This window comes from Phodopus roborovskii, unplaced genomic scaffold (assembly GCF_943737965.1).
Source record: "Phodopus roborovskii unplaced genomic scaffold, PHOROB, whole genome shotgun sequence".
In the NCBI taxonomy this organism is placed as follows: domain Eukaryota; kingdom Metazoa; phylum Chordata; class Mammalia; order Rodentia; family Cricetidae; genus Phodopus; species Phodopus roborovskii.
Genome location: NW_026125543.1, coordinates 3,672,982 through 3,685,162, shown reverse-complemented (window position 1 = coordinate 3,685,162; position 12,181 = coordinate 3,672,982). Strand labels below are relative to the sequence as shown.

At 39.6% G+C, this 12,181-nt stretch overlaps 1 protein-coding gene across 1 annotated transcript in view; it reads right to left on the bottom strand.

Annotated features, from left to right (window-relative positions):
- The window catches only part of Rnf13 (ring finger protein 13), a 90,787-nt gene extending 78,821 nt beyond the window's left edge, over nt 1–11,966 (bottom strand). Inside the window, exon 1 of the mRNA XM_051176985.1 lies at nt 11,826–11,966. The gene's annotated coding sequence lies outside the window, so the exon portion shown is untranslated. The remainder of the gene's footprint in view (nt 1–11,825) is intronic.
- Between the last annotated feature and the right edge of the window lie 215 nt (nt 11,967–12,181).

The following is a 12,181-nucleotide window of genomic DNA, read 5'->3' as shown; positions in this document are numbered from 1 at the left end:
TACTGCCTCCTGAGTACTGGGATTAAAGGTGTATACCACCACTGCCTAGCCATATAAACCACTTTTTAAAAATTCAGTATCAAAAAGATATTTTTTAAGAGACAAAGAACTTAAATAAACAAGTCTTCAAGAAAATGTGCAAATAGTATATAAGGGTATGAAAAGAAGTTCAAAGTCATTGGTGTCAGGGCAACATAAATCAAAATCATGAGCAGGGCTGGGCATAGTGCCACATACCTTTAATTCCAGCATTTGGAAAGCTGACAGATCTCCATAAGTTTGAGGCTAACCTGGTCTACATAGCAAGCTCCAGGCATAGTGAGACCTTGTGTCAAACAAACAAATAAAAACCATAGGTAGGTACCACTTCATACTCACAAGGTAACAATAATATGTTTTTAAGATAGAAAATAGGAAGCTGGAGGATCCAAGTCCAGATACCCAGCACTCGGAAACTTGGGCATGTTGGTGCACAACTGCACCCCAGTGCTAAGGACAACACAAACAGGAGGACTCTGGAGCTTACTGATCAACTTGGCTTGCTGAACCAGTGTGACACAGATTAGTGAGAGACTGTCTCAAAAATTAATGTAGAAAGAGACTAAAGAAGACACCCAGCATCACACACATTCACTCTAGCATACAAACAAACACATGCACAGGTATAAACCAGATATATACACACCAAACAGATTAATAAATAATAATAATAATAATAATAAAAACAGGGAATGGCAAGTGTTACAAAGACATAGAGAAATTAGTACCCTCATTCTCTGCCAGTGTAAATACAGAATATTCTAGACACTATGGAAAACAGTTATACAGGTTCTCAAAAACCTAGACATAGGCTTACCATAAGCAATTTCACTCTTAGGATATACCTAAAGAAATGAAATCTGTTACCCAAACACATCCTCATTGACGAATGCTAACAGAGACACTAAACACAACAAGCAAAGGGTTAAAACAATCCAAATATCCATCATGACTGAATAAATTGTATTTGTAAAGAAATTTGTAAAGAAGTAGTAGCTTTTGGTTCAGAATTTCTTTCTTTTTTTTTTTTTTTTATTTTATTTTATTTTACATGTCGATCCCAGTTCCCTCTCCCTCTCTCCATCCCTCTCTCCTTCTTACCCTCTCTCCCCCCTCACATGCACCCTGACCACCCTCCCCTCCCACTCCACATGTAGGGCTTTGCCATCCAGGTGGGGTCATGTAAATCTAACAAGTCATTTGAAGTAGGGACTAGGACTTCTCTCCTGTCTCCAGGTTAAGGCAGTATCCCTCCATGGGGGATGTGTCTGCAAGGTCCTTTTGTGCACCAGGGGTACATCCTGGTTCCACTGTCTGAGGTCCCTTAGACTGCTCAGGCCTTCTAACTGAGACCCATGTTCAGGGGGTCTGAGTCAGTCCCATGCTGGATTCCCAGCTATCAGTGTGGGGGCCTATTAGCTCCTCCTTGTTCAGATCAGCTGTCTCTGTTTCTGCAACCTGGTCTTGTCCTCTCTCTCTGCATCTGGATTCTAGTTCGACTCAGTGTTTAGGTATGGGTGTTTGCTTCTATTTCTAACAGGTACTAGATGAGGGCTCCATGATGGTAGATAAGTTAGTTGTTGATCTCACTATCCCGGAAGGGCATTTATGGTAGCCTTTCCACTGTTAGTTGGAGTAAGTCTTGTAGGTCTCTAGACCTTTCTTTAGGTTCAGTTTTCTCTTCAAACCAATAATGGCTCCCTCTTTTATGTTTGTTCTCTCTCTCCCTGTCTCTCTCTCTCCCTCTCCCCCCTCTCTCTCCTGTCTTCTATTCCTACCCTGACTCAATCTTCCTAGTCGTACTTGCTTTCCTCTCCTCCCCTTCTCTTTCTCCTACTCCTCTCTCCATTCACTGCCCCCTCGCCACTTCCCAGGATTTCTATTTTGAAGTGGTGAAAACATTTTTAAAACTAAACAACATTGAAAATATACAAGATGCCACTGAAATGCTACTTTCTAAATGATTAGATCTTTTTGGTGTAAGGGGGACATTGTAAGTGTATGGTGCATGCATGTGAGTGTGCTGGTATGCAACATGTGCACACATATATGGAGGCCAGCAGAGAATATGGGATGTGTCCTCTATCTTATGATTTACTGCAATAGACACGGTCTCTCGCCCAGCAAGCTCTCAGAATCTCCTCCTTATTTACAGCCTTGCCCACCTTTTTGTGTGGATGCTACAAATTTGAACTCAGCTCCTTATGTTGCAGCACAAGTGCTACCTACCCAATGGTTAATTTTGTTAGGTGAATATCAATTCTTAACCCCCCCCAAAAAAAAAATCAATTAGCATTTATAATCCACGAGCATAAAGCACTTTCTTTCTAAAGGTCACATATGGAAATTACAAGAACAGTAACCAGATAATCTTCAACATTAATGAGGTGCTTTATATAAGAAAAGCTAAAGTCCAATGACTGCTTTCTGTCTCAGGGCATCACTCGGAAATGGTCCTCTTTCATCAGCTCAATAGAATTTCTTCCACAGTGAGAAGTAATTCTATTGAGATTCACTCTCTCTGCAAAGTTTAAGTGGATATTCAATCATTAAAAACAGAACTTTCACTAGACAACACTTAAGCAACAAAACATTAACAGATTTCTAACTTCCTTAGAAATTATTCTAGACCAAATTCTTTTACCCAACCAGAAGTCCTCATATATTAGCAAACAGAATTATCCCAAAATATATTTCTCTTTTAATTGTATAAATGTGGCTATGAATATTTACATGTTTTAATGTGTATATGTTTCATGATTATCAGCACCATAAAAATACATGATATTAACAATATTTCTTAGACTTTGCAGTAAAAAGACTGATTTCTTCTAGAAGGTTTACGATCATCATTGAAAAAGCATAAATGTCTTCTTCCAGTCTCTCCCTCTTGTAAGAGGAAGGCAAAGTTACACACAAAAATGTCTCAACAAGTAGGAATGGGGGCAACAAGAGAGAATAACAGTAAATGAACATGATGAAAACATTTACCAAACATGAATGAAAATGTCACAACAAAACCTACTATTATATGTAATTAATACATGCTGGGAAAAAAGAAAAATGCCTTAGCAGCTCACACAGATGTTAAATATAGTTTGTGACTAGCTTGAGACTCAGCACAGGAGCCGTACACACACTCATTCTCCCTGAACTCAGTCTCTTGCCATCTCTCTTCTCTGCTCACTGTCCACCAGCAGCATCTTCTCCTGCTCTTTGGCTGTACCACCACAAGGTAAGTAAGCTAACTGTTCATCATTCTTGTGTTACCCCTCTTGCTGGGGATCCTTTTTCTTTAAACTTCTTTAGGTTAGGAAGGGACATTCTCTGATTCTGTGTATCTAGCATCTCATACCAGGAATAACACAAGTCACTACTGTGTAAACTTAAAACATGAAAAGATGAAAAACTACTATGACCTTACTACAGCTCAATATAAAGTACTACAGCTCATTTTCATCTGTATGAAAGAGCTGGCAACTACATTTTACCCTGTTTTTAAAAGGCACACAGGAGTTGTTAGTAAATTGTATCAAAACATAACATGAATTTGGTAAAAATCTAGTCTTAAATCTATTTTGTTAACCAAAAGCAGCTATTTAGCTTGATTTGTATTCAATGGAAATTTATAATCAGCTCTATTTTATCTATGTTAGCAAAGCAAAATATTAATGCAACATTTTGTAAGACATCTCAAAAGTTAAAAAAAATTCCAATTACCTTGCCAATGAGAAAATTAACTGGAAAGTAAATATATGATATATATATATAACTGTTAGTGAATAATACCCAGATTCCCTTAATGTTGATGCTTTTGTCTCCAACAACCTTATTTCCATTGATCTCTTAGATCAGCAAGAAATACAATTCAGAATGTGCTTCTCTTTGTTCATTTAGTGAATGTATATTCCTTAATACTTACTGAAGTACAAATTTCCTTCAGAACCTGGTCCCTGCCTTAGCACAGCCTCTTCCTATCTATCATAAGCATTTAATGTACACTTTTCCATGCATTAAGAGATTTCTGACTTTGAATGTTTTATCTAAGAGAAGATAACAAAAGTAAAGTTGGAGACAGAACAATTTAACATTCAACATATGAATAACACTTGGCACTGTTCAAAAGGCAAACCATTGTTGGGGGGCGAGTATAAGAAAGACATGATTCCTTCCTTTAAAGTGCTCTTCACAGCCAACTAGGACCTGGTATCATAATTCTCTTCTGATTAAAAGTGGCATGACTTTAAATACAGTATAAAAAATCTAATTACCATTATAAATAAGTACCCATTTCTCCCACAAAAAGACAAGCCTCAGAAGGACATGGCTTCTGTCCCTTCAGTTGTGATGCTCACTAAGTGCGTAGAGCAGTATATGACAAAAAAAGAAAAAAAGTACTGAATAAATATTTGCTGGGTGGAAGAATGCCAGATAAAGAGAAAGAAATGCAAGCAGCAGAGTTCAAGGAATGTTTTCTACTGAGGTGACATACACACAGACCTGCTCTGTCTTCATGCTCACCAACAAACACACTTTTGTTTGACTAGCCAGTTACTGACATCAGAGAACTAAATATAATTCGGTGACAAAGTCCACAGCATAATTTAAAATCAAGCAATTTCACATAAACTCTAGAAAATCTACAAGAAAAAAAAATGAAAAAAAAAAACCCTATAGGCCCTTTTTTTGCTTAGTCTTGAGCCTTTTTTGGTGTTAAAGAGGGCTTTAAGACATTGATCCTTCTTTCTTACCACAGGTCCCATTAGCTGAGAGTGTTATGATGACACAAGCATCTCAATTACTATTACCACTTTCCACATATTAAATAATTTTCAAAACAACCCTAAATCAGTACTGTTATCATTATCAGTTCACTGAATGGGAAAACTGAAGCCAGAGAATGGGGGGCAATAGGATTTACTCACAGATCTTTATTCTGCCCACCATCCCATGTAGCCTTCTTACCCTTTTAAGTTCTTTCAGTGCAAACGGGTACAGATTGCACTCTTCCTAATTGTACACCCCCTTTGTTGTCCCAAGAAGTCTCACCCCATCTCTGAATCAGAGTTTTGCTATAATCAATTCAAGTTAATTAACAAAGAGATCATAAGATTCAACATGGAAAGGTTGCTGAGCACATTTAAATGCCTTGCAGAATACAAAAATCAAAACATCTTCCAACATTACTGTGAGAATCTCTAGTCTCCAATTTACTGTTCTTAAGAAATGAGAGGCTTATACATTTACATGACTTTTCCTTCCTACTACTTTCCTCCTGCTGCCCCAGAACACTAATAAAATATGCTACAGGAAAACAATCAGCACATTCTTACTAAGTGAGGAATTCTTAATCCTGAGGAATATCCAATGCCCCAAATAGGAATGGCAGTTTGGGCCATTTCCTTGTGGTGTGAGCCTCACTCCTGTGCTCATGGAACACAGAGCTTCCAGTATCCAGCATCCATTTTACCTTTCCACATGCTGACCATCTTCTCCATCATTCAGTCTACTCCTGTAATCAGTCCACTAAAATGTGTTCATCGTCATATCCCTTATTTACAATAATAGCATCAATATTCCTCCCAGATCTGCCAAAAGTCATGTCAAGTCCCAATGTTATTTTAAATGTTTCAAACCAAACATTTACAGTGTGTTTTAAAATATACGTAGGCTTGGGGGGGGGGGGGATGGCTTTAAAAAGACAGAGAACAGCTGGGTGTGGAAGCACACACCTTTAATCCCAGCACTCGGGAGACAGAGGCAAGCAGATCTCTGTGATTCCAAGTAAACCTGGTATGCAGAGTGAATTCCAGAACAGATAAGAGTTACACAGAGAAACCCTGTCTCAAAAAATGAAAAAATAAAAGTAAAATAGAGTAATAATAAAGCCACGTAAAGATGAAAAGCTCAAAGAGAATCTGGTTACTGTATGCTATTGTGTTGTCTCTGCATTGTTTGACTGCTGAGAAAATAAAAACAACTGATAAAGGAAATGCTGCTGCATTAATTCAATTTATATATTTTAAAAATGCTTTGACTCAAAAATTTAAGTTCAAGGACAACTTACTGGGGGAAAGGATTTCTATTTTTGTTTCCACAGAAAATAAAAAGCTGTGGATTCCTTCCAGACTAATGTAGGTTGATCAAGCCAGACCCCCTGAAACAGAGTCGCTGGTGATCCAACATTCAAAACAGCTTGGACAAAGCAGCCTTGCAGACTACAACCAGGATTTCTGCATCTTCTTAGGATTCCCCCATGACAGCGCCCCCTATCAGCAGGAAGTAGTTTGGAAGAACGACACCCAAATTCCCAAATATTGTTTATAAATGTTTGTTTTCATTTAAATGGACTTGGTTATAAATGGTTAATGATCATAGCCAATTCTTTTTAAAGGTGAAAAGGGATTATGGTATAGATATGAATACTTTGTTTTGGAATGGATTTTCATTTATTGATACAATTTAAGGTCAATTTTGTGATATGTATATTTCTCCTCTTGTTTAGGTATTGTTTATATAGCTCATTTAAAAATGTAATGTGTAATTTAGTACAGATTTTAGATAGTTACCTATAATAGTAAAAACTTATATAGCTAGGTGAGTTAGGTTTTCTAGATATATAGATATATTTGAGATAGATAGGAATTCTTCAAACCTTTCAAAGACCTACAGAAAATGGCATTTAAAATGGTTTAGGGTTTTCATGGCAGTGAGACATAATTGCTCTTGGTAATACTACCTGCACCAGAAAGGAAGATGGACATTGAAGAAACGCCGTTATGGAGTTTGCTTTCAATATGGCAAGACTAGCCATTTGGACAAGATATTGCTCTTGTATGGACTGTTTGACTTGATGCTATATAAACTGGACATGCACAGAAAAGTGACTGCTAATTCAAGAAGGACATTGCTACATAGTTCCTGCTTCATGGAAGAGTCTGCCAGACAGTCTGCAGGCACAGAGAAAAGTGACTGATAAACTGCCAATACAAGAAGACAGTTTAAAGTCTCCTGCTTTGCTGAAGAGTCTGCCAGACACACTATGGCCTATGGGCTGAAGATGGAAGATTACAAAAGAACTTCGGGTGACCAGGCAGTGAGATGTCTCTGTCATTTCTAGAGCTTATATTTTATCCTTCTGTGGTCTTTGAAGGAGTTGAAGACAGATAGTTATGGTTATAGTTTTCATTAGTTAGGATTAAAGATAAGTTACTTAGACTTTAGACACACAAAGATAGAATAGATGATGGAATATTTTCTTCAAATCTTGCTAAATGTTAATGGACTAAATATTGTTAACTGTGATTCTTATTTGATAACTGTTGTGTTATATATTTTGCTATTTTAAGGTTAAAACCCTTCTTTTTATTTAGACAGAAAAGAGGAGATGATGGGAGATGCCATTATGTATATATGTTTCTCATACTGGTTAATAATAAAGCACTGTTGGCCAGTAGGAAAGGAAGATAGGAGGGACTAGGAGACAAGGAGGAAAGAGGAAGTAGTAAGGAGGAGCCAAGATGGAGAGTCGGGAGAAAGCAGTATGCCGGCCAGCTCCCCGGTAAGAGAAATACATAGATCAGCAGAAATGGGTTAATAATTAAGGTAGAGCTAGCCGATAAGAAACTAGCATCTGGCCAATAGCATTGTATCAAATACAGAGCCTCTGTACATTATTTGGGGCTGGCATGGTGGTGGGACAAGAGTCGGCAGTGGGCGGAAAAAACCTTACTTCTTACAATCCTTCATTACAATCTTTACTTTTGTCTTAACTCTGTGGAACTCCCACCCCAGGTTTCCACTTCTCTACTGGACCTCTGTTCCCAAAATAATGTTCATAAAAGAGGGATTTGTCTCAACTAAAAGCCAAACTCAAAATCCTTAATCTGGCATTTGAAGGCCTCCAGACTCTACACCATTTCTCTCCACTAGCCTGTCCCTTAAATATTCAACCTTGGCAAACGTTGACTTTCCTTCCTCTATACCTCTGCTTTGATCATGTCCTCATAGGACCTGCTGTCTCCCACTCTCCTCCATTTACTAACAGCTATGCAAATTGCCACATCCTCAATGGAAGAACAAGATTGAGGCTTCTCATTCACTCAACACATTCTCTCTAGTGATTTACAAAAAAACTGCCCCAGTGCCCAGACATTATGAGTAAAGAGTTAAACGAACTACCCAAAGTCATCAACAAGTAAAAATTCAAAACACCCAGGAGTATTTTATGTGGTGGAGTGGATTATGATGGTATGTATATGCATGTGTACATATGTGCGTATACCTTTTTGAAAAGGCCAGAGAGGAACGTTGGATATCATTTATTAGTCTACAATTCTATACCGTATTTCCCTGAGACAGGATCTTTTACTACAGTTTTTTGCTAGCCTGATGGCTGGTCAGCCCCAGTCATCGTCCTGTCTCCCGCCATCTCCAAAGGCTAGGGTTACAGATATGGAACACTCTCAGATTTTTCACATGGGTTCTAGGGAATCTAAAGTAAAGTTTTTATGTTTATGCAACAAATGCTCTTCACCCACTAAAGCCACCTTCTTAGCCCTGTCGTATGAGTCTTTTAAGGAATGTGACACAGAGACAAGTTTTATATAGTTGGGAGGATCAAATTAGGAGGGGTTCAATTCGATCTGCTCTACTACATGCATGATGTAGTAGATTGATTGATGCTTTAGCATCTGTAAGAAAGGTGTATGTAAGTGGCACTAAGGAGACCACTGAGCAGTGCTTCCTGTTCTTCCAGAAGACCTGAGTTTGGCTCCCAGCACCTAGATCAGGTGGCTCACAGCCACCTTAATTCAAACCTCAAGGTATCCAATGCCTCCTTCTGGCCTCCACAGTCCCCTACACACGTGTGGCATACACTTACACAGATACTCATACACAAAAATTTAAAAATATAGAAATGTAATTTGAAATAATTTGTCCATACAAGATAGCACATGTCTTTAATCCCTGCACTAAGGAGGCAGAGGTAGGGAGAGTTCTGTGAGTTTGAAGCCAGCCCAGTCTACACAGCAAGTTCTAGGCCAGCCGAGTCTATATAGTGAGATTCCCCACCACCACCTACAGTAATAATAATAATTTTTTTAATGCTAAAGGTATATTTGGGCAAGCAAGATAGCTCAGAGTTAGGAAAAGACATTTGCTGCCAAACATGAAGACATGAAATTGATCTCGGGATCTAGCACCATACAAGAGAAGCAACTTACACAAGTTGTCCTCAACCTCCACATGTGCACTATGAGTGTGTGTGTGCACACATGCAAAAAATAACTTTAAGTCATAATTGTACTATCTACCACACTAATGAATTTGAGAGTTGTATATGATAACACAAAGTAATTAGAAATCTATTGGACCCATAGTTAATAACATTAGCTATTATGTTTTGTTATTTGTATGCTATAACATAACTTTTGACACTAGCAATCACATACTTTTATTCTTCTCAAATCAATCTTAGTGCAGTGCAAAATCTTCATAAAAGCTTAATTCTACTTTGTATATGTATTCAATAATTATCTACAGAATATGTGAATTTAAAACCATCACCATATTTTATTAAAATGAATCACGTGTCTGCTAATTCTGTTTCTGCATCTGAGAAACTTAACAGTGCTAACCAACTGCCTTCCTCTTTCTATGTCACAGGAAACCACCATACTGGCACCATAAGATAATAGCAAGTCAAACAGTGTAAATCACTATTTTGATTTACTCATTTGCTTTCAGCTACACATTATTAATTCCTAAATTTAAAATTTCAAAGTCATCCAATTATTTTCACTAATGCTAACATAAGTATACCATAATATTTTATCAAGCCAGTTAATACCTATTCATAATAAAAACTACAAAACATAAAGAGTCTTGCTCATCACTATAAACCTACCCCTAGAGTGAACCTACCCCTACTCTACCCTCACTTTGCTGAAATTAGTGCCTGAAAGCTGATATAAAATCTGTTAGTCTCGGATGTAGGAACATCCAAGTAAGCTGCATGCTAACAACAAGGCTCCTCCAAAATCCTTCAAGAAATAACAAGGATAACTGAGAAGTCAGCCCCAGACCCTTCCATATTCAACTTCCCTAACCATGGTATTTACACACGCGATTTACACTGTACATCAAGACATCATGATGACTTCAAGAAAGATAGAGAAAAACACACCCATGCTAGTAAGATAACTGTCATTCCTTACATAGAGACAAGTATGGTTCTATACGATCAATTCAATGTAGCAGACATGCTTTGTTTCACTCAATCTTCACAACTTTTCAGTTTTTTTACTCTTTTACTTATTGTGTGTATATGACTTAGAAGGGAAGCCACACACTACAGAGTTCTTGTGAAGGGCAGAAGATGGCTTTGCAGAGTCATTTCTCCCCTTCTGCATCTACGTGGGCTCTGGAAATCTAATTCAGGTCATTGGGCTTGCACAGCAAGCTCTACTACTCACTGAAACATCTCCCCAGCCCTTTCCATATTTATTGATGTCCCAGAACACTGCAGAGTTAAATCTAGTCTGACTCCCAAATTTGCAACCCCAGTCTTTTGAAACATTTGTTTCTCCTGAATTCTACAATAATACATTTTACAACTTCCTCTTAAAAACCAAAAGCTGAAGCTGGTTTTCTTCATAAACTACTTTAAAGAGAAAAAAAAATCAGTTAATGAATCCCTGTGGCCCTGCACACTCAAGTCCAGCTGCGTTTCTCTGAAATGGAGGTATCTTCTTTGACCCATTAAAAACTGTCTTTAAACAAGGCTTAATGGCCCAGTAATTCCAGTCCTCAGAAGGCTGAGACAGAAGAATGGCAAGTCTGAGATCAGTCTGGGCTACACAGAGAGATCCTGTCTCAAATAAATAAACCATGACCCCATGACTGGTTTAACTCTCAAACGCCTTTCCCTAAATCTTTGAATGACCTGTTTCCACTGGCTCACTGGAGGCACGACCATTTCACTGTATTGTATGAGAAAGTGCAGCTGCCTTCTAGTCGCTGCTGAAAGGAATGCAATTTTCACCCTAACTGCTGCATCACTGGTAGGGCACAGTAACACCCAGGTTTGGGGCAGACATCAGCCCATAGCAGCTGCCCACGGTGCTGAAACTGAGGATAAAATGGGAGTTACGGAAATTAACTATTGCCAGATTAAGATAAAATAGAGCAATTTACCAAAAGCAAGCAGAGAACATGCAGCAGAGGCTACCAAAGTTGTTCCCCTCTTAGGAACTATCAATTTATAAGCATCCTTGCTGAAAGTTTGGGCTTCAAGATTAGGGGTGGGGGGTGGGGGAGAGTAGCCCTAGCAAGGTCACGTCCAAGCCTGAAAGCTGAGCTTTTAGGGAAGGAAGGGGTAGGCGGTGAGAAAGAAAGGAAGCGAGCGATCGAGGTTTTGGGGATTTTGTTTTTTCTTTTCTTCTTCTTCGTTTTGTTTTGTTTTAAGACAAAACAGACGAAGACTTAAGAGTCAGGTGCTGGAAGAGAAGTCTTCCAAGTACCTTTCCAGGCCACAGACACCTCTGGAAGGGAACGTGGGAAGCAAAATCCATAACCCGACAACTTCAGACCTACAAGCCCGCAGGACGGGGTGCTAAGGACCGGTCTCCGGCATCGGCCTGTACTGTCACAGCACTCAGCCTAGGGGCCATACAAGTCCCCCCGCCGCGGGCCACCGCACCCAGGCCGGAGGGGGTGTGTTCTCCCCAGCCAGGCCCGGGGACAACCTCCGCCCACCGCTGCCGAGCCGCACGAGCTCTTACCTGAAGTCCGGCCCCGGAACCCAGGCTCGCGGGCACCCGGGAGAAGTCGCTACCCGGACTTCATGACTGAGTATCGGCACCGAGCCCCTACCCAAGCGAGTCCGAAAAGGGACGACAACAGCGGGCGAGCGGAAGTCCCGCCTCTCACGCCTCATTGGCTTACACTCGGAGGCAGAGAGATGCTATTGGGCCGTGGCATTGCTCGTCAGGGCCCCGCCCCTCTCTCAGAGTCGCGCCGCCTGCTCAGGCTGGGGTGGGAAAACTGCCCAGTTGTTGAGTGTCTTTCTGAGCCGCGTGATCCACCCTATCCCCAGTGTGGAAAGGAAGATGAGGGAGGGGCTGCTTTGGGAAGCCTT